The sequence below is a fragment of the Hyaena hyaena genome, unplaced genomic scaffold (genome assembly GCF_003009895.1).
Source record: "Hyaena hyaena isolate Hyena2069 unplaced genomic scaffold, ASM300989v1 scaffold_672, whole genome shotgun sequence".
Lineage (NCBI taxonomy): Eukaryota > Metazoa > Chordata > Mammalia > Carnivora > Hyaenidae > Hyaena > Hyaena hyaena.
Window position 1 is genome coordinate 787,429 of NW_024081299.1, and position 27,664 is coordinate 815,092.

General features: G+C 34.3%; 1 long non-coding RNA gene across 1 annotated transcript; it reads right to left on the reverse strand.

The window, feature by feature from the left end:
- Window positions 1-1,190: 1,190 nt before the first annotated feature.
- On the reverse strand, window positions 1,191-26,237 carry LOC120220083. The gene is made up of 3 exons (XR_005525454.1): window positions 26,121-26,237; window positions 3,419-3,584; window positions 1,191-2,412 (listed from the first exon to the last, which is right to left on the reverse strand). It is a non-coding gene; the product is annotated as an uncharacterized LOC120220083 (long non-coding RNA).
- Window positions 26,238-27,664: the final 1,427 nt, after the last annotated feature.

A 27,664-nucleotide genomic window follows, 5' to 3' on the forward strand; every position in this document is an offset into this window, starting at 1 on the left:
AGCCACACACACAATGATGATGGAGGTGTGTCAAAAGGACACAACTGAGAGAGCTCCCAATGACCAATGCAAAATAATTGGAGGAACAAAATAAATAAGGTAGTATTAGATCATAACATAAAGTATAAAATAAGTATTTATGAGTCCATACTGATATAAATGATTACACAAATGAACAAATAAATGGGAGAACAAATTTCCCTTGTAGGGAAATTCCAGATAATTTATATAGATAAACATTCTCAACGAGGTGTAGGATAACTCCCAATTTCTTAAGTGTGGAGCTGCATATAGGGACTTCCTTCCAAAGAGTGTAGTATGAAAAAGGGAGGAAAAAGTAATTTTATGGTGGAGAAACCCAACAAACACTACCTCAACTAGGTGATTAAGGTTAATGTCAACAATATAAGTTATGTTGACAGTATCTATACACTTATTATATGATGAGATGGGCACTTTCCATCTCTGTGGTCTTCCTCTCAAAAACCCACAGCCCCACTGCATATGAGAAAAACATCAGACAAATCCCAGGTGAGGGGCAGTCTACAAAATATTTGACCAGTACTCCCCAAGACTGTCACTGTCATCAAGTAAGATCTGAGAAACTGTCACAGCCAAGAGGCTCTTAATATATGATGAATAAATGTAATGCGGTATTCTGAATGGGATCCTGGAAGAGGACAACGAAGTCTGGTAAAAACTAAGGAAATCTGAAGACAGTATGCATTTTAGTTAATAAGAATGTATCATTATCGGTCCACTAATTGTGTCAAATGTACATCACTAATTTAAGGTGTCAATGAAGTGTGGTGTATACAGGAAAAAAAAAAAAGAAGAAGAATTAATCCAAATCTTTCTCTCTCATGCACACACATGCACACACATATGCACAAATTTCAAACCTATCCTGTATGTAATGTCTGTCAACAGCTTTATAATATAATTATAGGGTCATCACATCAATATAAAGTTAGAAAGTATAAAGGGAATAATATTTCATCTCCCACCAATTTGTTTTTCCTTTTGCTGATCCAGCTTCCTAGATTCCTTCTGTAACTTTCCTTCAGGGACAGGAAGGCAAATACACCTTACAGCAGGAGGAGGATGTGACTCTATTTGTTTTCTATTATTGCCACAACAAATTACCACAGATTTTGCTGCTTAAAACAACACAAATTTATTACCTCAAAGTGTCTGTGGGTCAGACTTGTCATGGATCTCCCAGAACTAAAATCAAGATGTTGGCAAGGTTTACTGGAGACTCTGGATCGAATCCAATTCCAGACTTATTCAGGCAAAACTCAGTTCCAAGTAGATGTAGAGCTGAAACTCCCATTTCTTTGCTGGCTGTCAACAAGAAATCTTTGCTCCTAGATAGGCCCCATCACTCCTTGTGCTTTCCAAGCGGCCTCCTTCCAGCAATAGTGAGTCTAGTTGGTCTCAAGCTTCAAACTTTGTCTCCTATCCATGCTTCCACATCTGTTTGACTTACTCATGTTCCTTCTTCTTCTGCTTTTCAGGGTTCATGAGATCATATTGGGCCCACCTGGATAATCCAGAACAATCTTCCTCTTTTGCAGTCAGCTGCTGAACAACCTTAATGCTACCGGCAGGTTCCCTTTACAGCAGCATCTAAATTACTGTTTGAATAATCAGGGGACAGTAATCTGGTGGGGGGGGGGAGGATGCATCCTTAGAATTCTGCCTACCATAATGGCAGTCATGTTATATACAAAAGGGGTTTGTATACATTAAAGAGGAAGAGGGCATTTTGTTTTTGAGAGGAAGTACCAGAGAGGGAGAGCAGGGGCCAGTTAGACCAGTTATTTTCAGGTATCTAAAAATAGTTAAAAAGGCTGGGAGAGATGGGTAGGAGGTCAGAAGCACAAGAAGCTTCTTGGCCTTTTTCATCCTCAGGCTTGGTACTTAATCTGAGTAGTGCATATGGAGCTACTACACTAAGGAAGGCTTGGGAAATCTGAGAACATCTGCAACATGCCTTAAGCAAGGTGAGAAAGTAATGATGGGGGAATATGCCTGGCTTAGCATTTATAGAATTCTCTACAGTGCTGTCTAGTAGAGGAAAAGCAGTCCAGAACCTATATCCTCTCAAAAAAAAAAAAAAAAAAAAAAAAAAGAATTTCTGGAAAGAGATTTGAGAGGAATAAGGAGTAATTTCTCTTCTCTTTCAGTATATTGTATCTTCCCAGGACTTGTACCTCTTCTGTAATGGGTACATTTACATGTTCTTTTCATCCTTGGTGCCCTTCAGCTTGGAGGAAAGAGCTGGAAGTTCTCTGAACCTGAAATGTGAGTAGAGTTCTCCATACTTCCATATTCTTAGATAAAGTTGTTAATGATAATTCTCAGAAACTAGGAAAATTTCATTGAGCACTTCCATTTACTTTGATACTGTTGATAAGGAGAGCAAGTAATTATTCACGGATGAGAACACTCAAGCATAAAGAAGTTGGCCAGCACATGGCATTCTAATCAATCATAACACCTGGAACATCACCCTTAATTTCCTCAGTAATCTCAGGGAGGTTAGGGACATTGTCGTTTTGCTCCATATTTTATTTCTGTGTCTTTATCATTTAATAAAGCCCATTCCTATCACCACTCTGGAGGTGGACATTTTATTTGGATTTTTCTTTCTCTACATATCATTAGCATAGGGGACTATTTTGAGAACTGATACATTTCAAACGAGCGTGTTTATCTTTACTGTGCCTGAAACAAAGATTTGCAAAGAACCTCGTATTAATTAGTGCAGGCCCACGTTAGGCAGGTAGATGTTATCATTCCCTTAATTGGAAAAGCAACGGAGGCCCAGAGCAAGAGGGCTGGATGACCACCCAGCCAGGGAGACATGGGTAGAAGAACACAGTGCAAGTTTTCTGACTCCCAAGACAGCACTTCCTTCACTTCACCACGTTCCTCAAGAATAAGCAAGCTGAAATGGTTGCTTTCACTTCTACACACCAGAGTATTTAATCAAAAAGGCAGACAAAAATTAAATCAGGGTATCCCTCCCAGGATACACACTGGCTTGTCCTTTGATGAGACGGAGAAATGCTGAACACAGAACAATCTCCTAATCTCCAAAGAGAGTTCTACCAGGCCATCCATGGGAATTATCAACATACTAACCAGCCGATACGTATGTGGAGGCAGTTGGCTACCCGGTACAGATTAAAAACACAGCCAGGTGGCATTGTGCTAATAAGGCTATGTACCTTGAACTAGAATAAAAAATGAGACCCACAAAATGCAGGATAGGGACACTTCAGTTGAGAGAACAAAGCATTAATGAGTAAAAGGGAGAAACGAAAACAAAACAAAAACCTTCTTGAAGTCTATTCTTCAATAAGGAACTGAAATGTGGCCAGTTCTAAAGGACAATCTGTTCACTTACCTCCTCTCCATTAAAGCTCCCCAGCAGCCTGCGGTAGCCTTTCCAATTTCTCAGAGGAAGAATCGACACTCGGACTGTGAGGCATGTACCAATCAGCAGCTGGACGTGTGTCAAGGCTTCCCCTGGGCAGGCTGGCGCTCTCCTGAAGATGAGAAGAATCCCAGGGCTGCCAGATTGGAGAAGCAAATCAAACTGATGTCGGTGGATTTGTTGTTGTTGTAAATACGAAGTGTTTAGTCATAGCAAAGTGAGGTGAAATTATAGAATACTAAGATCTGTGGACTAGAATTATATTGTCCTCAAATTTGATTGTGTATAGTACATTCTTTTTCCTCAAAGCCAAGTTTCTAACCAAAAGTTAATGTGGAAGATTGATATCATTATTTGGAAAATCAAAATGAAGAAAAACAATCCAGTTCCCATCTAAATACTCTGGGGAAAAACCAACAAAGAGTCCCACATTTGGCAATTTAGACATGCAATAGCTCTGCTTGATTTTGTAGACGGTGAAACTTAGTCATGTATGCACATAAGAAAAAAATAATTCCTATTCCCTTCTGTGAATGCAAACTATATTAAGGTACAGGGTTTTTGCTTCATTCATGATGATAATTAAGCTGCATTCATTTACTTTGCTGTTCAACTCTCATCATGGGTTTGAATTTTTTTTACAAGTAACCACATTAGTTTATTTTCTATCCCTAAGAATATATTTATGTACAAATATATTTTATATACCAATTTATATCTAAAATTAAGTAAATTTGAATATGTTTCTATTTTCTCCTTTATTGACCAAAAAATGCTTATATACAATAAAAACAATGGATCCTGAATATCTGTCCATCCCAGAAGACAGAGAACTCCTACAGCTACATTTTATTTTATTGTGAAGATAAAATCATGGTAAATGTAACTCTTCCCTCCCCCATTAATGGGCATGTGGGCTATTTCTAATTTATTACTATCACAAAAAGTGCCATAGGTGTCATCAATGTACACATGTTATTTCCCTTTCTTCTTTTCTTTTCTTTTGCTTCCTTTCTTTCCCTCTTCTTTTGTTCATTCCTCCCTTCCTTTATCAATCTTAGCTGAATTTCTTTTTAAGTTTATTTATTTTGAGAGAGAGAGAGAGCAATAGCACATTTGCACATGCAAGCAGGGGAGGAGCAGAGAGAGGAGAGAGAGAATTCCAAGCAGCCTCCAAGCTCCACACGGAGCCCAACATGGGGCTTGATAACATGAACCGTGACCACATGACCTGAGCTGAAATCAAGAGTTGGCCATTTGACCCACTGAGCCACCAGTTGCCCCTCAGCTGAATTTTTTTTTTAATGACTTGAATGCAACTAGTGTAAAAACATTTTCTTTTTCAGTAACTACTCAATGCCTGACAACATGATGCCTAATTGAAAATGACCTATTCTTTCAAAAGACTTTTCTATATATCTGGGATGACAGAAACAAAAATAAATACTTATAATAAGAGAGATCTTAGAACTGAGTTACTAAAGTACAATGAGAAGACAGATAAGAAAGCAATTCAGGGTGAGGAATTATGTTAAGTGGGTCAGATAAAACATAGATGGAGGTAATCTATTGAGCTGGGTCTTTTAAGATAAGTAAACTCAGTATTTTATATGTAAAAGAGAAAAACTTTTCCTAGAGTTCAGTGGCCTTATTAGATGAGAGTATTATAAAGATTACAATGAAGTAATGTATAGTAGGAAGTGGCCAGTGAAGAGAATTATAATAAAGATTGTATTAGGTAGGTGTTGTGAAACTCAATAGAGAAATGTGAATAAGAAGAAAAAGACCAGGTGGCTGTACAGAAAGAAAGAAAAATGGCTTGTGATTAGTGTAGGCTTTCTAGGTAGTGGGTCAGCTAGATAGATTGGTAAGAAGGCATCAGTAAATGCAGAGAATTCAGCAAACTAGGTAAACTAGAAAAAAAAAAAGGGAAACAAGAAAAACTGATTTTGCTCTACTGAAGACAATGATAAAACAGAAAGAACTGACTATGTCGCTTATAGCTTCTCCTTTGCCCCTTAACCACACTAAGCCTTTTGCCTGCTGTGGTCTATTTCAGTATTCTTGTTTAGAGAACAATAACCACCCCCCCACGCCCCAAACACTACTCATCATTTTGAAAGCTGAAGCTACATAGACTTGAGCAGAAACTTTTTTTTTTAACAGGAGTTTTTCTCTAAACATTCAGTTTACATAACTTACATAAAAGAATTTGACTACAGTGACAAAACTAATGCTATTTTTTAAATGGGTCACATTAACTGAGACAAGATATGTCACAACATCAGATTTAGTCTGTTTTAAATTAATTAAACAAATTATCTTCAATGATTCATGTATTCTTTCAATTCACCAAAAATTTTTGAATGTTGATGACATGCTTGCCAGAGAATCTTCTAGGACTAATGGATGTATATATATGTATGTGTATATATATATATATATATATATAATAGGATATATATGTATGTATAATCCTATTATATATAATTATTATTAAATACAAATTATAAATATATATTTACATAATCAATCAGCCTATAAATGTATATACATATATATTTTATATACCTATGTATACCTATAAATATATATAATATATACATATATATCTATATATGTATACAATGTATATACATTATTATATGTGTATATATACACATATAATATGAATTATTTTGAAAAATTATAAAGCTAAGTAAAAGAAATTTTAAGAAATAAGAAAATAGCAGTTTTATAGAGAATTTGCCAGAAAGAATTCACTGAATAGATGATAATTGAGTGAAGAAATGAAGCTGATGAATCAATAAGTTATAAAATATCTTGGTAGGAACAACCACTTAGAAGAGCAAAGGCTATAGTGTATTCTAGGAGACTGACTAGTAGGGTCTAGATGTCCTCAAGAGTCCAAACAGCTAAAGCAAAGTGAGTAGAAAAGAGAGCCAGACATTAGCAAAGAAGGATAATAGTGTCCAGATCAGAAAGACCTGCAAATCATTTTTCAAATCATTATGCAGACTTTGAGTTTTATTCTTATTTAGATGAACAGTCACTAAAATCAACAGAGAAACAACGTTATCCATCCTACATTTTAACAGTGTTATTGTAACTGCTATTGAGAATATACTGAATATTCAAACAAGAAGCAGAAAAACCATTTATAGGACTGTTGGGAGTCATTCTGAGCCCACTAGTCAAGAACACTCCTTGTGAGATTAAGGCAAGTTTGCAAGGCTATTGCCATCAGATGACGAACTGATATCTGCCCCTACTCAATTATTTCTGCTTGAGCATTTACCCCCAAGGTACCTTGTTGATTGGTATCAGGAGTGACTTGTTCCCTTATTCTGTCCTTGGTATGATGATTGCACCTTGTGAAGGAACTTATTGTGGGAACTTCTTTTATGATTATGGGAACAGACATCGTGTCTCCAGCAGGTTCTGTTTCCCTCCATACTTCCCTTAAGCTATGAACAAGCTAACGACCCTTACTTATAAAAGACTGACCTTTATGTGTACAATTCTGTTCTACCATTACATTATTCCAAGAGGTTCATACAGTTCAACATGTAAATCAACTAACCAAAAATGTTTCTTCATGCCCTAGCTATTCAAAAAATCATAGACAAAAAACTAAACACAAAGGTAAATGCTCTTGAAGAGGCTATTCTATGTATTAGAAATGAGCTAAACTCTTTAAAGGTACAGTTGTCTCTCTGATGCCATAAGGAATATAACTGGACAATTAAGTCTTGCCCAGAGACAAAGAGCCTAACTTAGAGAGAAGGGACAGATAAGGGCAGAACCTAAGTTACTACATATACCTTTGCTAACTGGTGATGTATAGCAGTTCCTTCCCTAATGTCTACATTCCACAAACACCTTCCCTTACACTGGTAGCTATGATGAGGATGGATAAGAGTATCTACAAACCTATGACTTAATCTTAGCATTATTAAAATGTGTATGTTATCCTGTTTTTCACTAAGAACACCCTGTTATTTTCTTAGTTACTCAACCTCACTACATTTGGGGCAGTTCTGCAAGAATACTTCTGTAAAACCTATTTCTGTACACTTTCCAAAGCATCTTATCACAGAGAAATATCCATTGTAAAAATTCCATTTTCTGATGCCATGTTATCATTTGACCTATAAATAAAGACACCAAAACTGACAGGACAGAGATATCTGCCTGGTGATCAGAAAGAATCTCGGGGCTCTTTCACACTCTCTCGCCGACACCATCTGCAGGGACCCCTAGACTGGCTGGAGCTGGACTCCAGCATAGGACTACTGCAAGAGTCAAGGTGTCTGTAATATAGCTTGGACTGGAGGCATTGCAATGAAGGTAGTAGTAGAGTTATGGAGAAGTAAACAGATTTTGAATTAATGTTGATTAGTATTCTGCTCTAAACTATACTAAGCTCATAGAATTGTTAATGGGTGGCATATGAAATATCACAAAAGGCAGAATCAATAAAGGCTACAAATTTTGACTTGAGCGATTAGAAGAACAGAGTTACCATTTAGTGAGATGGCTAACACTATTCGGAGATGGAGTTAGGAGGGAATATCAAAGACTCAATCTCTAAACATTAAGTTTTATTTATTTATTTATTTTTAATGTTTTCATTTATTTTTGAGAGAGAGAGAGAGGGACAGTGTGAGCAAGGGAGAGTCAGAGAAAGAGAGAGACACAGAATCTGAAACAGGCTCCAGGCTCTGAGCTGGCTGTGAGCCCAGAGCCCAATGCGGGGCTCGAACCCACGAACCGTGAGATCATGACCTGAGCCAAAGTCGGACGCTCAACCGACTGAGTCACCCAGGCGCCCCTAAATGTTAAGTTTTAGATGCCTATTTAACATCAAATAGAGTTGTTAGGTAAATAATTAAAAATATGAGTTTGTAGTTTAGGGCAAAAGTCCAGTCCAGGCTAGAGATTCAAATTTAGAATTCATTAGCTATTACATATTTGTTCCAATTATTTCCTTTAAATGTAGCAGACAATGCTGGAAAAACAGAAATGGTCTTGTCTGCAATGAGTTACAGCCAGATTCAAAGGACATAATGTATGTTAGTAAAATAGTAAGCAATCAATTCCAAACTCTCATGTCTAATAGATATCTAAAATAGCAAATGTTCAAAACATAACACCTTTCAACTATCTCTACAAAAGTATCTTCTTTACCCCCCATCTTCCACAGGTGTCAAGTCTGTTTATCTAGTAACACAGGTCAAAACAAAATGGTGTCATCTTTCTTACACTGCCTTATATGATTCTTGAGCAAATTACTTTGTGTCTCCTTTCAGAAATACATCTAATGTTTGACTTCTTATTCCAGTTCTACTATACTCTACCTATCACTCTCATTCATCACCTTGAACTTGGCCACCTTGTCTCCACTGTTGTTTCACTGCAGTCTGTAAACCCTGTGACAGTCAATGTATTTCTTTAAATGTTTAAATCAGATCATCTCATTTATTTGCTATTAATCCTCATTGATTCTTTTCTCATGAAGAATACACCTAGATATCTTCCAGTAGTGTGCAAAACCTCACATAGCCTAACAATCAGCTACTTTATGGAGTTTGTCAAGGTAGAATCTCCTATAGCACAAATTCACAATGTTCTAATCACATCAGTCTCATTACCCATGGAACTGGAAAGGCTGGTTCGTATTTTGCAAATCTTATATTTTTGTTAATTTTTTCTGTGATTCTCTTCCTCAAAATATTCACAAGAATAACTTCTCATCATTTGAATTCTTTAAGTATCAGTTTTTTAGAAATTTCCTCCTGGTCACTTTATCTAAAACACTCTAATCACTGTCCATTAATTAACCTGCTTTTTTTCTTTACAGTATTTGTATTACCTGAATTAAATCATTTACTATATACTAATTTATCCAGTAGTTTTTTTTTCCTGTTAAATCCCACCGGAATACTTAAATCCATGAAGCAGAGTATTACTCTGTCTTATTTACCACTATAGGTAGAGGTTTTAGATAAATTGGTTTGTAGTAGCCAGTTAATAAATGTTTGTTCAATGAAGGAATTTATAGGTGCTTGGATGAAATATAACTTCTAGAATTTAATTTCTGCATCTTTTCTTCCCTGACTACTGCTTACATATAGACTTTGACATTTCCCTAATTTACGTCTATACTCTGTAGTATGAAGGTGTGTGCGTGTGTGTGTGTGTGTTAACACCAGCAAATGAGCTATCTATTTTTAAAACTTTTGATTTATTATCTATATGTTTCATATAGCAAGAATCATCTATCCTATATTTCTCCATTATTTCCTTATCTGATAAAGTTACTGACAATGAAGTTTCTTAAAGATTTACTTTCTCTTCATTAATAGAGACAGTATGTTATTTATTAGTTAGAAATATAGTTATTACATGTACCTTCCATTCTAGAATGATACACTCTTTACCCAGTGATTTCCCCTTTATAAAACATCCTCAAGGCAATGAAAATATCTCCAACAAAATATCCTAAAGGCAAGCCAATTAATTTAGGCTTACATCTCCTGGGGAAATGTCTAGGTCAACAACTTCCCCACAATATTTTTTTCTTCTTCTTCCCATGACCTGGATTTCAGACTGCTATAAAAAATTAAAATAAAAATGAAATATCACTTGTAATGGAATGAGAAATACTTTATTAAACACATTTATTTTTTATAATATACTTTATATTTTTGAACAGCTTTAGATTTATAGAAAAACTTAGCATATCTACATAGAGCTCCCATATACCACCTCCCCCTCCCCCAAACACAGTTTACTCTATTATGAATGTCTTATATTGCTATGGTATATTTTAAAAATTAATGAAACAATGTCAAAATATTATTTTGTTAATTCACAGTCCATAGTTAATTCAGATTTTCTTACTTTTACTTAACGTCATTTTCTGTTCCAGGATGCCATCCAGGATTTCAAAGAATATTGAGTTGTCAATGTCTCCTTAGGTTTGCTTCTCTGGCTGTGACAGTTTCTCACACTTTATTTTTGATGATCTTGACAGTTTTAAGGAATACTGAAAATATATACTGTAGACTGTCCCTCTATTAAAATTTGCCTGATGTTTTTTCTAATGGTTAGATTGGGGCATGAATTTTGGGGACAATTACACAGAAGTTATTGTCATTTTCATCACGTAATATGTTAACATAATTTGACTTTTAACTTTGATAGAGGTTTGTTAATCAAGACTGTTGACTTTTAACATCAAGTGTTTCTCAAGTTTCTCTGATAGAGATTTTTTTCTCCCCTCTCCCATTTCCATGCTTTAGTCTTTGAACTGAAGTCACTGTGCAGCCCACACTTGAGTGAAAGTTATATTTCTCTTCCTTTAGGGTAGAAAATCTACATGAATTATTTTGAATTCTTCTATATAGATTTATCTCTTTTCAACTATTTGTTTAATTTATTTATATTGGTGTAGAATCAGGAACATTTAATACCTCTACAAGTTTTGCCTTTTCTGGAATATCATATAATTGGAATTATGGAGTATGCAGCCTTTTCAGATTGGGTTCTTTAGTTAACAATATACCATTGATGTTTCTCTCATCCTTTTATGGCTTGCTAGCTCATTTCTTTCACTGACGAATGAGATTGCATTGTATGTGTGTAACCCAGTTTATCCATTCAAATATTGAAGGACATCTTGGATGCTAACAGTTTTAGGCAATTATGAATAAGACTACTATAAACATTCATGTGCAGGTTTTTGTGTGGACATAAGCTTTCAACTCAATTACATAAGTACCTAAGAGTGTGATTGCTGGATCATATGGTAAGACTAAAGCTTTGTGAGCATTAAATGGATGATCCTAAGACGATCTCTGTATATTGGCCTCCAGGTTCTTTTTTTTTTCTTTCTTTCTCCAGGTTTCTTTCTTTTTCTTTTTCTTTTTTTCTTATGGTATGAAACCCTATCATATCACAAGTTCAGCAGCTATAAACTCAATTTAAACAAGTAAATGTTTAGTCATTTATACATTGCCTGTTTTGCATAAATGAATGTGACTTAGAAGGCCCAGGCTGCCATAACAGAATACTATAAATGGGGTGCCTTAAATAACACAATTATTTTCTCAAAATTCTGAGGACTGAAAAGTCCAACACCAAGGTGTGAATCAATTCAGTCGAGGTCTCTTCCTGACTTTCAGTCTTCTTTCTGTGTACTCAAATGGCTGTGAGAGATGGAAAACAATTTCTCTGGTACCTTTTCTTATAAAGGTAGTAATTCCATCATGAGAGTCCAGTCCTCATGACTTATCTATACCTAATTATTTTCCAAAGGCCCCATTTCCAAATATCATCACACTGGGGACTAGGCCGTCCGTCAACATATGAATGGGGGAGGGCACCATTCAGGTCTTAGCATTATGAAAGCTGATTCAGTGTTCATTGGTCACTGATAAGATAGAGCCTAGCCAGGGTGCCTGGGTGGCTCAGTTGGTTAAGCGTCTGACTTCGGTTCAGGTCATGATCTCACAGTTCGTGGGCTCGAGCCTGCGTTGGGCTCTGTGCTGACAGCTAGCTCAGAGCCTGGAGTCTGCTTCAGATTCTGTGCCTCCCTCTCTCTCTGACCCTCCCCTGCTCATGCTGTCTCTCTCTCTCTCTCAGAAATAAATAAAAACATTTAAAAAATGTTTTTTGAAAAAAAGATAGAGCCTAGTAACTCTAAGACCTCAAGAAACTAATGCCCTTGTACTGAGGGACATCACCCACATATGGCCCACCATGTACTGTGGGATATCACCTAGACACACAAATCCCCTCTCCCCCCATTGCAGTAGATTCCAATCTATGAGCATGGAATGTCTTTCCATTTCTTTGTGTCACCTTCAAATTTTTTCTTTGGTGTTTTATAATTTTCATAATACAGTACTTTCATCTCTTTTGGTAGGTTTACTCTTAGGTATCTTATGTTTTTGGTGCAATTATAAATGGGATTCATCCAGGGTGCCTGGGTGGCTCAGTCAGTTAAGAGTCCAATTTTGGTTCAGGTTATGATCTTGCAGTTCATGAGTTCAAGCCCCGTATTGGACTCTGTGCTGACAGCTCGGAGCCTGAAGCCTGCTTGGGATTCTGTGACTCCCTCTGTCTCTGCCCCTCCCCTGCTCATTCTTTGTCTCTCAAAAAAATAAATAAATGTCAAAAATTTTTAAAAAATGGGATTGACATTGGTGCCTTTTCTTTTTGTTGTCTGACTTCTGTGCCTAGGACCTCTAGTACTGTGTTGAAAAAAAAGTGGTGACAGTGGACATCTCTGTCTTCTTTCTGACTATAGAGGAAATGCTTTCAGTTTTTCTCCATTTAGGATGATTAGCTATGAATTTTTCGTGTATGGACTTTATTATGTTTAGGTATGTTCCTTCTAAATATACTTTATTGAAAGGTTTTATCATTATCAATGTCGTACTTTCTCAAATGTTTTTTCTCTCTATTCAAATAATCACATAGTTCTTATACTTTATTTTATTAATGTGCTATCTCACACTGATTGATTTGTGAATATTGAACAACCCATACTACCCAGTTATCAATCTCACTTGATTGTAGTGAATATTTTTTTAATATACTGTGGGATTCCATTTGCTAGTATTTTATTGAGAATTTTTGCTACCGTGTTCATGAAGGATATTGCCCTGTAATTCTCCTTTTTAGAAGTGTCATTATCTGGTTTTGGTATTGGGATAATGCTGGCCTCATAGAATGAATTTTGAAGTTTTTCTTCCTTTTATAGTTTTTGGAATAGTTTGAGAAAAGTATGCATTAATTCTTTAAATATTTGGTAGAATTCACCTGTGAAGCCATCTAGTCCTGGACTTTTGTTTGCTAGGAGTTTTTTGATTACTGACTCAATTTCTTTGCTGGTTATTGGTCTGGTCAAATATTCTATTTCCTCCTTTAGTCAGTTTTGGTAATTTATATGTTTCTAGGAATTTATCCATTTCTTCCAGGTTGCCCAATTTATTGGCAAATATTGTTTTTATTTCTGTGGTGTTCATTGCTACTTCTATTCTCACATTTCAGATTTTATTTATTTGGATCTTTTCTCTTTTCTTTTTGATATGTCTGGCTAGATGTTTATCAATTTTATTAACTTTTTCAAGGAAACAGCTCCTGGTTTCATTGATCTGTTCTGTTGGTGTTTTTGTTTGTTTGTTTGTTTCTATATTTTTTATTTCTGCTGCAATCTTTATTATTTCCTTTCTTCTGCTGGCTATAGGGTTCTTTCCTTTTCCTAGCTTGTTTAGGTGTAAGGTTAGGTTGTTTGAGATTTTTTGCTTTTTAAGGTAGACCTATATTGCCATAAACTTCCATCTTAAGACTGCTTTTACTACATCCAAAGGTTTGTGGTGATTATGTTCCCATTTTCTCTTGTTTCTATGTTTTTTTTTTTTAAATTTCTTCTTTGATTTCCTAATTGACAAATTCATGTTTGGTAGCATGTTGTTTAACCTCTGTGCATTTGTGGTCTTTCCAGATTGTTCTTGTGGTGTCTTCTAGTTTCATAGCTTTGTGGTCAGAAAAAGTATATATGACTTTAAGCTTTTGTTGTTGTTGAGGCCTGTTCTGTGACCTAATATGTAATCTATTCCAGAGAATGTCCCATGTGCACTTTTAAATAATGTGTATTCTGCTGCTTTAGGAAGGAATGTTTTGAATATATCTGTTAAGTCTATCTGGTACAATGTGTCATTCAAACCCAATATTTTCTTGTTCATTTTCTGTTTAGATGATCTGTCCATTGATGTAAGTGGAGTGTTATAGTCTCTTACTATTGTATTACTGTCAATTAGTTTCTTTATGTTTGTTATCAATTTTTTTATATATTTGTATGCTCCATGCTGAGTGCACAAATATTCTCAATTGTTATATCTTGTTTCTTAAATGTTTATTTATTTCTTTATTATTTCTTTTTGAGAGAGAGAGCAGTGAGAGAGAAAGAGAGAGAGAGAGAGAGAGAGCATAAGCAGGGACAGAAAGAGAGGAAACAGAAAATTCCAAGCAAGCTTCAATCTGTCAGCAAAGAGCCTGATGCAGAACTAACAGTGTGAGCTCATGACCTGAGTCAAAACCAAGAGTTAGACACTTAACCGGCTGAGACACCCAGGGGCCCCTATGTCTTCTTTATTATTATACAGTGTCCTGGATTGTCTCCCGTTACAGCCTTTGTTTTAAAGGGAGGTTTGTCTGGTATAAGTATTCTTACTCTGGCTTTCTTTTGAAATTCATTTGCATGATAAATGTTTCTCCATCTCTGACTTTCAATCTGCAGGTGTGTCTAGGTTTAAATGAGTCTCTCATAGGCAGCATATAAACAAGTCTTATTGTTTTTATCCATTCTGACGCCCTATGTCTTTTGATTGGGGCATTTAGTCCATTTACATTCAGAGTAATTATTGATAGATATGTGTTTATTAGCATTTTATTATTTGTTTTGTCATTGTTTCTGGTGATTTTCTACTATTCTTTCTTGTCATTGTCACTTTGGTCTCTCCTTGTCACCTAAAGAATCTTCTTAAATATTCCTTGCAGGTTTGGTGGTCATGAATTCTTTTAGTTTTTGTTTGTCTGGAAATTTTTTTTATCTCCCCTTCTATTCTGAATGATAGCCTTGCTGGATAGAATATTCTTGGCTGCAGATTTTTCCCATGCAGCTCTTTAAATATGTTATGCCACTCTTTTCTGGTTTGCCAAGTTTCTGTTCTGAAATTTCCAGCTAGCCTAATGGGTTTTTCCTTGTAAGTTAAGGATTTCTTTTATCTTGTTGATTTTAAGATTTTTTTCCTTTTCACTATATTTTGCAAAATTAATTGTAATATGTCTTGGTGTTGGTGTCCTTTTGTTGATTTTATGGGGGTTCTTTGTGTCTCTTGGATCTGGATGTCTGTTTCCTTTACCAGATTAGGTAAGTTTTCATCTATTTTTCTTCAAATAAAATTTCTGCTTCCTTTTCTCTCTGTTCTACTTCTGAGACTCCTATAATATAATATTATTACATTCAATGGAATCACTGAATTCCCTAAATCTACTCTCATGTTGGATAATTCTTCTTAAATCTCTCTGGCCATGACCTTATCTTATTATTTGGGATAAATTCCTCCATTTTGGCACTTTTTCTAAGTCTCTGGCCTTTTCTGTGTTTCAGATGAGCCAGTTAGGTCTTCTGCTCCTTCTTCAATGTGGCCTCTTCTCTGCATTTAATTGTGGAATTTATCTGTCTCTCTTCTGGTCAATTTCTGGGGTATTTAAGATGATATGATAGTTATCTAGTTGTGTTAATGGGCCAAAGCAAACCTACCCTGCCATCACCTTCCTCTCTCTCAGACCCACTGTAGCCTTATACTAAGTCTTAGAGTCTGATAATGTCAACATTCATTTTTCTTTTTTTTTTTTTAATTTCATCAACGTTGTGTTGAATATGTGTGTCCTTGATTTTCCATATAAAATTTAAAGTCATTTTGCAAAACTCCATAAAATAGCTTCATTTGATTGAAACTGCATTAGTCACATTAGAATAATTGGCATCTTTTATTTTCAAATGTTTATTTTTGAGAGAGAGACAGAGAGTGAGCAGGGGAGGGGCATAGACTGAGAAAGAGAGAGATAGAGAGAGAGAGAAGAGAATCTGAAGCAGGTGTCAGCACAAAGCCCAATGCAGGGCTTGAACTCTTGAACCACAAGATTCTTATCTAAGCCAAAGTCGGGTGCTTAATCCACTAAACCACCCAGTCGCCCTGAATAATTGGCATCTTAACAATGTTGAGTCTTCCAATCCATAAGCATTAAATATGTCTCTATTTAATTATTCTTTGAGTTTCTTTATCAGAGTTTTGTATTTTTCTAAATATAGAGACTGCATGTCTTGTGTTTGACTTATACTTAAGTAATTTGATTTATACTTAAATGTTTGTAATGGTACTGTTTTTAATTTCAAATTCTAATGGTTCATTGCTGGTGTAAAAGAAAGCAACTGACCTATATGTATTAACTTGAATCCTATGCCCTTACCATAACTCACATCAATTCCAGAAGTTGTTTGTTTGTTTTTTGATAATTTCTTTATGATATTGTACATAGACCATTATGCCATTAGTAAACAAAGATGATTTTATTTGTTCTTTCTCAAATTGTACACATTATTTTACTTTCTTGCCATACTACACTAGGTAGTAAGACCTCCAATATGATGTTGAACAGAAGTGGTAAAAGAGAATACCATTACTTTGTTCACAGTCTTATGGGGAAAATATTCAGCTTCTCATCCTTAAATACTATGTTAACTGCAGGGTTTTTGTATATGTTCTTTGTCAATTTGAGGAAGTTTTTTCTCTGATCCTAGTTTGATGGGTCTTTTTAATTGACTGGACTTCATCAAATTTTTTTTTTAATCAATCTAAATGTTTATATGGTTTGCTGTCTTTACCCTGCATATTAATTGGTAGGTTATATTAATTGGGTTTTGTATGGGCAACCAGGCTTGCATGTTTGGAATAAATCCCCCTTAGTCTTAAATCTTCCTTGTTGAATTCTATTTCCTAACATTTTGTTGAGAATTTTTGCATCCATGTTTCTAAGAGTTACCAGTCTATAGTTTTCCTTTCCTACAATATCTTCATCTGCTTTTGTTATTAAGATAGTGCTGGCCTCATGGAATGAGTTACAGTGTTCCTTCTGATTCTGGAAGAGATTGTAGAAAATTGGGATCTTTTTTTCCACCTAACATACTTGCTAGAAATCACAAGTGAAACATTTGAGCCCTAGTGCTTTCCTTTTGGAGAAGAATCTTAAGTGTTAATTCAATCTCTAATAGTTATAGTCCTACTCAAATTATATAGTTTTCTATCTGGGAGTTTTAGTACTATATGTCTTTCAAAGAAATGGTCCATTTTACCAAATTATGTGTGTGCACAGAGTTGCTCATAATATACTTTTAGGAAAAATTATTTTCATGCCCAATATCAGTAGTGATTACCTCCCAGTAGTGTTAGTAATTTGCTTTTTTCTCTTTTGTTATCTAGGCTATAAACTTACCAAATCTAATAAACTTTCAGTGAAACAGCTTTTGCTTTCATTTTTTTTTTCATGTATTTTTGTTTGTTTTAAGTGTCAAAGTTTTCTTAGGAAAACTTTTTTTCTGTTTTCCTGAAGTAGAAGCTTAAATTATGACTTCAGCTCTTTTTCATTTTCTTTTCTAATATATGCATTCATATTGTATAATGTTCTCACTAATCATTGCTTTGGCTGCATCACACAAATTTTAATAGGTTACATTTTCATTTAGATTTAGTTTAAAATATTTTAAATATATATTTTCCTTTTTTAAATTTTTATTTTTAAAAAATTTTTAATGTTTATTTCTTTTTAAGAGACACACAGAGAGAGAAAAACAGAGAGAGAGAGAGAGAGAGAGAGAGAGAGAGAAAGCAGGTGAGGGGCAGAGAAAGACAAAGACACAGAATTCAAAGCAGGCTCCAGGCTCAAGCTGTCAGCATAGAGCCCAAGGTGGGACTCAAACTCACAGTCAGATCATGACCTGAGATGAAGTCAGATACATAACTGACTGATCCACCCAGGCACCCCCATTTTTTTCATAATACTTCTTCTCTGATCCACACATATTATTAAATTTGTGTTGTTTAATCTCAAATATATATATTAATAATGTATATTGTTACATACGTTATACATATTATATAATATATAATCACATATATAATTGTCTCGCTTTCTCTTACAGATTTCTATTTAACTCTATTTTAGTCTAAGAGCATATTTTGTATTATTGCTCTTCTTTTAAGTTTGTTAAGGTGTGATTTATGAGCCAGAATGTGGTCTATCTTGGTAAATGATCCATATGATCTTATTCTGCTGTTGTTGGATAATGCATTTTATAAATGTCAATTAGATACAGTTGTTTAATGGTGTTTCCCAAGTCACACCCTTACTGATTTTCTGTCTACTGAATATGAGTTAATGAAAAATAAATGGGTGTTGGGGCGCCTGGGTGGCTTAGTCGGTTAAGCGTCTGACTTTCGCTTGGGTCATGATCTCGCGGTTCGTGGGTTCGAGCCCCGTGTCGGGCTCTGTGCTGACAGCCAGCTCAGAGGCTGGAGACTGTTTCAGTCTGTGACTCCCTCTCTCTCTGACCCTCCCCTCCTCACGCTGTCTCTCTCTCTCTCTCCCTCTCCTAGAAATAAATTAAAAAAAAAAACATTAAAAAAATAAATAAAAAAAAATTTAAAAAAAAAAAAAGAAAAATAAATGGGTGTTAAAATCTTCAACTAAAATCATGGATTTGCTGATTTTTCCTTCTATTTCTGTCAGTTTTTGACTTATGTAATTATTTTCTGTTTTACCGTTTATTTTTGAGAATGAGAGAGAGAGAAAGAGTGTGAGCAGAGAAAGACAGAATCCGAAGCAGGCTCCAGTCTCTGAGCTGTCAGCAAAGCCTCATGCAGGACTAGAACCAACAAACTATGAGATCATGACCTCAGCCAAAGTCAGATGCTTAACTAACTGAGCCATTCAGGCACTCCTGACTTCTGTAAATCTTATCTGATGCTCTAATGTTGGATGCCTACATATTAAGGATTATTATACTTTTTTGGAGAATTGACCATTTTATCATCATGTAATGCCTCACTTTATCTGATAATTTTCCTTGCTTTGAAGTTTGCTTTGTGTGAAATTAATATGGCCATTCTCCCTCTCATTAGATTACTATCAGCATGTTATATCTTTTCATAACTCTACTTTAAACTGATCTTGGTTTTTAAATTAAAAGTAGGTATCTTAAAGACAACATATAGTTGAGTCTTCTTTTTGCTTTTGTCTTACATCCATTCTGACCATCTCTGTCTTTTAAATGCTGTATTTAGGACATTTACCTTTAAGGTGACATTATTTTCTGCCCTCACTGGTTATAAATGAACATTTTATATTATTCCATTTTCTTTCTATCCTTATCATATCAATTATACTCATTTTATTTTATCTTTTACTGATTGTTCTAGTGATTGCAATATACCTAATATACATTTACAGCTAGTATAAGTCTACTTTCAAACAACACATCATGGGAAATGTAAGTAATTTTTAAGCTTCTGTCTCTGTCTTTATGTTTTTCTGAGTCTCTGACCCATATCTCTTCCTTCTCTGTGAGGAATTTTCAATATTTTTTTCAAAACAGGTGTACTGGTGGTAAATTTCCTCAATTATTTTCCAAGAATGTTTTTGACTTCTTCACTTTTAAGGAATAATTTTGCTGTATTCAGAATTGTAGATTGGTGTTTTTTTTTCCACACAAGTTTAAATATTTCATTCCATTCTATTCTTTTTTGAATGATTCATGAGGAAAAGTCAGATGTAATACTAATCCTTGTTCTTCAAAAGATAAGGCATTTTTTGTTTTGTTTTTACCATGACTTCTTTCACAATTTTCTTTTTATTTTTCCAAAATTTGTGTCTGACATGCCCAGATGTAGAATTGTTTGTTATTAATCCTACTTGCTGTTTTCTGAGCTTCCTATGTTTGCAATTTGGTGTCTGTCATTAACTTTGGAAAATTCTCAGTCATTATTTCTTCAAATATTTCTTCTGTTTCTTTCTCTTTTCTTTCTGGTATTCTAATCACAAATATGTGTCTGTGTCACACTTTTTGTTATTGCTCCATAGGTTTCAATTTTTTTTTTCCTTTTTAACTCATTCTATTTTCTCTTTGGTTATAGTTTGAAAATTTCCATTCATCTAGCTTCAAGATCTTAGATTCTTTCTCTACAGTGTCCAGTCTACTGATTAGAACAACATTTTGTTATAGTGTTGTTGATTTCTAATAATTTATTTTAATTTTATCCTAGAATTCTCCTCTCTCTACTTACATTAGTCATCTGTTTTTGCATGCTATTTTTTTCCATTATAGCTCTTAACATATCAATTATATTTAGTTTAAATTCCCTATTTACTGGTGATTCTAAATTTGTGTCATAACTGAGGCTGATTCTGATGCTTGGTTTGTCTCTTCAAACTTTGTGTTTTATTATTTTTCCACATGACTTGTATTCTTTTTAACTTTAAAAATTGTTTTTGTCAAATGCCAGACATACTATATTGGGTAGAAAAAGTAAGGTAAATGGGATTTTAGCTAACTTTTAATGATAATCTAGATAGGCACATGACTGTGTTTAATATTTGCTGTAACTATAGATGTCAGAGGCCTGTTTCCTATAGTTGCTTGGATATTTTTTTTCCTCCCTTGTTTGCGGGTTTCTCTAAAAACCTCTTCTTCACTCTTGCAGCTCATTATAACCTTCTATTATTATAATGGATCCCTGTTGATGTGGTAAGGTGTAGTGTACAGAAAGTTTTCTGTTAGCTTATGACTAAATCTCAGTCTCTTAGAGGGTCTAAGTATATGCCCCTGTTACAATCAGAAGTGTTTCTTAGGACTGTGCTTTTCTTAGGCAAGCTGAAAAAGCTAGAAAGGCTGAAGTTGGATGATATCCTTTTTTCTAAGTTAATAAGGCTCTAGTAAATTAGTTTTCCTTTTAGAACAAGTATTTGTTATATAGAATGCTTTGGATATATTTTCAAATGTTTATACCCCATCTATCCAAAACAGGAAACATAAGGAGATTTTTCTAGGATCATCATATTGAGAACCCGATGAGTTTCCTGTAGGTAAATCCACAAAACTAAAGCCCCCCCCCCACCAAAAAAATCCTGGGATTTTCAGGGTTTCTTACTCTGTCTCCAGAAGTTTGTTAAAATTACCTTCTTAAGTGTTCCTATCAGTATACGGTGAGTTGACCTGAACTAGGAATCTCATGACTCTGCTGTATTTCAGATTTCTGTGTGGTAGTTTGCCTCATGACCTCAGTTCTCTAATGAATTTGAGAAAAGTCATTAATGTCCAGTGAGTTCATCCTTTTTTTCTTATAGAATGCAAATTTATAATTTTGTTTTAGAAATTTTAAGATATTAATGAAATTTCACCTTTGCAGTAGGCTGATTCATACTGCAATAAGATCTTGATGCTATGGATTAAGTCTTTTTTTTTTTTTAAATTCCCATGTGTCACATTGCATATAACTTTAACAAATTTCAATCCTCTCTCGTCCTTTTTCACTATTCCTTTGTACCTTACTTCCATTCAGTCTTGCCCTCTCTTCCCTTTCCTTTCTCAAAAAACTCCCACTCCCTCTTCAATAACCTGCCTTTTCCTCTCTCTCCCATTCTGAACTACTCTCTCTTCCAATATCAGGAGAATAGTTTCTCTATATTCATTTTCTCTTTTCCTCATAATTATCTCCTCATTGTATTTGAAGTGGAAAAACAGAAAGTTAAAAGAAATTAAAATGAAGTCAAATTAGTTTTAATGAGTAGTGTAATCATTCCCAAAAGCTTCTGAAAATACCATAAAGTGACCTTCAGAATTTCTACAGAATCTTGGGTGATAATTCCTTCATCTTTTAATTAAATGTTTTTCAGTCAGCCCGATAATTCAATAAAGAGAACTAATTTTTATTCTACTTTTTCTGTTTTGTTTAATTGGTAGTATTGCAACAGTATTATTTCCCTACTATTTTCCGTTGCAATTACACATTATTTCAACTACATTATAGCCTAAATAGGGTTATGTGGGCTTGTCTGAGGAACTAGCTACCATTTATAGCTTTGTTTCCATGGAAAATTACTCCCTAGGTCTAAACAATTAACTACGCAAAACTTTTTGCATAAATGCTGCAAATGTGATACATTTACAGGTCTTTTCTTACCTACAGGGTAGGTCTTTTCTTCCCCACTTTGATCTACCCCTTCCCATTAACCAAAGAAAAGGCTAAATGCTAATTTGTCTCAAGAGACCAAATAACATTTCATATCTAATAATAAAAATCACACTCTTTTAACGAATACCAGTCTCTGGGTCATGGATAAGTACAATATAATTGTTAACCATTTTAATTTTCAAAATAATCATAGTAAATACATATTACTATCACACTTTATGGGTAAAGAAATTGAAGTTCCTATTGATTAAGGAAATTCCTCAAAGTCATAATAGAAATTCCAACTTTGAATAATTTGAATTCTTGCAAGGGAAGAAATAAATATAGAACTTTATTATTCTTATTAATTTGGTTTTCAGTACGTGATATCATTTAGATTTATTCTTATTTTTACAACTGTAAAAGAAGTATAACCACAAAGTAAGTTATAGCTTGACATACTATTTAAAAAACATCATCTTTTAAATAAATATTTTGTACTATCACACATCTCCATGTGTGATATTTTTCTTCTTGTGAGAAAACCCAGGTGGTACTCAAGCTTTAAAAATTCTGGTGGTGTAAAAAGAGGTAACAAAAGAAGAAATTACTGCAGCACCTACCCAATAGAACTAAACAGTTTCTAATTTTATCATTAGTTAAGATGGGTAATCTGAAAAAAGCCTCAAGGACATACAGATTTTTATTCCATAATATAAGAAAGAAAAGACTCTCACTAGAAATAGCAATAAATAATAGTCCATATTAGAAGAAAAATCCACCTGTCTTTTTTGAAATCAATAAAGACTCAAATATAATCAACAGAACAGAATAGGAAACAACAAACGGTGTTGGGAAACTGCAACATGCAGAAGAATGAAACTGGACCCCTTTCGCACACCACATACAAAAATAAATTCAAAATGCATGAAAGGCCTAAATGTGAGACAAGAAACCATCAAATTCCTGGAGAAGAACACAGGCAGAAACCTCTTTGTCCTTGGCCAGAGCAACTTCTTACTAAACATCACCAAAGGCAAGGTAAATGAAAGCAAACATGAACTACTGAGACTTCACCAAGATGAACAACTTCTGCATAGCGAGGGAAACAATCAACAAAACTAAAATGTAGCTTACAGAATGGGAGAAGATATTTACAAATGACATATCTGATAAAGGGTTAGTATCCAAAATCTATAAAGAACTTCTTGAACTTAACAGTCAAAAATCAAATAATCCAGTAAAGAAATGGGCAGAAGACATGAATAGACACTTTTCCAAAGAAGACATCCAGATGGCTAACAGATACATAAAAAGATGCTCAACTTCATTTATCATCATGGAAATAGAAATCAATAGAAATCAAAACAACGATGAGATACCACCTCACACCTGTGAGAATGACTACAGTTAAAAATACAGGAAACAATAGGTGTTGGCAAAGATGCAGAGAAAGGGAAACCCTCTTACACTGTTGGTGGGAATGCAAACTGGTACAGCTACTGTGGAAAACCGTATGGAGCTTCCTCAAAAACTAAAATTAGAACTACCCTATGATCCAGCAATTGCACTATTAGGTATTTACTCAAAGGATATAAAAATACAGATTCAAAGGGGTACATGCACCCCAATGTTTATAGCAGCATTATCAACAATAGCCAAAGTATGGTGAGAGCCCAAATGTCCACTGACTGATGAATGGATAAAGAAGACTGGTGTATATATATATATATATATATATATATATATATACACACATACATATTCCATTATATATAGTGTGTATATATATATATCCATTGGTTCCATTATATATATATTATATATATAATATATATATTATATATAATGGAATTGGTATTTATATGGGAATATATATCTGTATCTATATACACTATGTGTAATGGAATATGGTATATATATAATGGAATATTACTCAGCCATCAAAAATGAAATCTTGCAATTTGCAATGATACAATGATATGGATAGGGCTAGAATGCATTATGCTAAATGAAAAAAGTCAGAGATAGACATATCCCATGATTTCACACATATGTGGAATTTAAGAAACAAAACAAATGAATATATGGGGAGAGGGGACAGAGAAGGGGAACAAATTACAAGAGACTCTTAACAATAGAGAACAAACAGGGTTCATGAAGGGAGGTGGGTAGGAGTTGGGGCATTTAGATAATGTGTATTAAGAAGAGCACTTGTGAATAGCACCGGGTGTCATATATAAGTGATGAATCACTGAATTCTTCTTCTGAAATCATTATTGCACTATATATTAATTAACTTAAATATAAATTTTAAAAAAGTTAAGAAGCTTGGAGGCAAAAAATTTAAAAGTAACTAAATTATTCCACAAAAATATATTTCTCCATCAAAAGAATACACTATTCTTTTGTGTATTATCTTTACTCTTATCTGTAGTAAAAAGCCGATTTTGTAACACAATAAAAATCAAAGCATAAATTGATATAATTATGAAAATTATCATCAGCATAAAAATGACACTATAATTTTATTTTCCTGGGAGTGAAACATACCACTTACATCAAATTTTAGTAGACCTAGTAGTATTCATCAAATTTTATTTTACACTTAAGTTAAAAAGATACGTTAGGGGGTGCCTGGGTGGCTCAGTCAGTTATGCATCCGACTTCGGCTCTGGTCATGATCTCACTGTTCCCAAGACAGCCCTCCGTTGGGCTCTGTGCTGGCAGCTCAGAGCCTGGAGTCTGTTTCAGATTCTGTGTCTCCTTCTCTGTTTCTGCCCCACCCCTGCTCATGCTCTCTGTTCTCTCAAAAATAAATAAACATTTAAAAATAAAAAAGATACATTAGAATTTAGAGCATGTCATGGGGTGCCTGGGTGGCTCAGTCGGTTAAGCATCCAACTTTGGCTCAGGTCATGATCTCATGGTTCACAAGTCTGAATCACATGTTCACTATGTGCCGACAGCTCAGAGCCTGAAACCTGCTTCAGATTCTGTCTCCCTCTCTCTTTGCCCTTTCCCCACTCATGCTCTGTCTTTGTCTCTCCACAATATATAAATGTTAACCATTAAAAAAAAAGTAATTTAGAGCATGTCCTTTTAAAGTAAACAGAAAATAGTATAATATAATAGTTCAGCTGCATAGTTCCTAAGGTCATAAGACAATAATTATGGAAAGATTGAGTTTCACAGATGTTATTAAGAAAAGACTGTAATCAGAAATGTTACATATTTCTATTTAGTTGGTTATGTTAAAAAAAAAAAACCTGAATACCACTATAGATGAGAATGATAAAATTGGGAAAAGCAGTATTAAAATACTTGGCAACTTTCAAACAGATCTAATTTATTGACTCCTCCAACACAGATTTCTGGGATTTAAAGATGAAAAGCAGTCTTTTCTTTCTTTCTTTCTTTCTTTCTTTCTTTCTTTCTTTCTTTCTTTCTTTCTTTCTTTCTTTCTCTCTCTCTTTCCTTCCTTCCTTCCTTCCTTCCTTCCTTCCTTCCTTCCTTCCTTCCTTCCTTCCTTCTTTTTTTTCTTTCTTGGCTTATGAGGAGAGAAGAAATTCCTTCCATATCACTTTTCTCTTTAATAATGTTCTTAGCATACTATGCACTCCAATCAAAGCAGTCAAACTGTCAATGTCTTTGCTTATCATCATCCTTTTTTTTAGTATGCCTTGGTTGATTACCAGAGCCACGTGTATTTATTATTTTTGTGTTTTTGTTTACATCTTTAGCTGTTTTTGATTTATTTTTTAGGTTGTCTATTTATTTTTATTTTCTAAGTGAAAGATACAAAGTAGTAAGAGGGTTATTAGTATGCTAGATTTTAGTATAAACTTAAAGCTAGGTGCTTTTTTTACCTTCACTTTAGCAAACTCTACAGTAGATTATTCCTTGATGGGTTCTCTTCAAGTTTGATGATTTGATCACCAAATGAACCTGGGGAGGAAAGAATGAAAGCAGTGGATCTGCACCTCATTTATTCTCTTTCCTGGGACACACACCTAAGAAAACAAGAGAAAGTACTGGTTACATATTCAATATATCTTTGCCAAGTGGAACTCTGGATGATTAAACTAATATTTGCAAAAATTCTAATCTAGAACGTTATTAACAAGACAACAGGAAGATTCCTATAGTTGATAGCCAGGATCTATGGATTTAGGAGACATGGTAAGTTTTAGAACTTTCTGAAGTATAAAATGGAGATATTTCAAAACTGAAACCCTCTCTGGCGTGTGACATGACTGTATGGACTTTTACTTGGGGACCTCATGCATCATTCTGGGCAAGAAGTACATACCCAGGGTGAAAAGACAAGAAGCTGCTCTCAATGACCAGGTATTTTTTTCTATTTCTTCTGTGCCTCATGACTGTCTTTAATCTTCAGTTTATTACAACCCTTGATATTTGGTGATATTAAGATTTTTAATTTGCATGAATTTTATTTAACAATTCATTCTGAACATTAGCTAAGAATTTTACCTAAAATAATAGATTCTGTTACTCAGGCATCCCCTAAGACTTATTGAGGAAAATACTTTTCTTTTCCAGATAATACCTGAGTGTAAAATAATATAAAAAGAGATTTGAAAAAAAGTGAAAAAGTGTTGTTCCATAATTTCAATTATTTGACTTGACATTTAATATATTTTAAAATATTTTATTGAGCATAATTAACATATAAAACTGCATATATTAAAGTATACAATGTGATGATTAGATATACATATACATTGTGAAATAATTACCATCATCAAGTTAATTAATATATTAATTGCCTCACATAGTTCCCTTTCTCTTCTGTTGGCTGAGAATGCTTAACATTTAGTCTTATAGCAAACTCTGAGTATACGATACAGTATTAATAACTATAGCACCATTCTGTACTTTAGATCCTCAAAGTTTCTTTATCTATAACTGAAAATTTGTGCCCTTTAACCAATCTCTCCCCATTTCCTCCACTCCTCTATCCTCTGCCAACCATCATTTTACTTTCTATTTCTATTGATTCAACTATTTTTTTTATTCTACATGTAAGTGATATTATATAATATTTGCATTTCTCTGTCTACTTTGTTTCACTTAGCATAATGCCCTTCAGTTTCATCATCTTGTAAATGGCAGGACAGCCTTCTTTTTCTTATGTCTGAATAATGGTTTGTAATATACATATGAAATATTATATATAATAATTATATATATATAGTCTCTATCCATCATCCACAGATGGACACTTAGATTGTTTCCATATCTTGGCTATTGCAATAATCATGGGAGTGCAGATATCTCTACAAGATACTGATTTTGCCTCCTTCAGATATATACCCAAAAGCAGGATTCCTGGATCATATGATAGTTTTATTTTTTATTGTTAGAGGAACCTCCATATTGTTTTCAACAA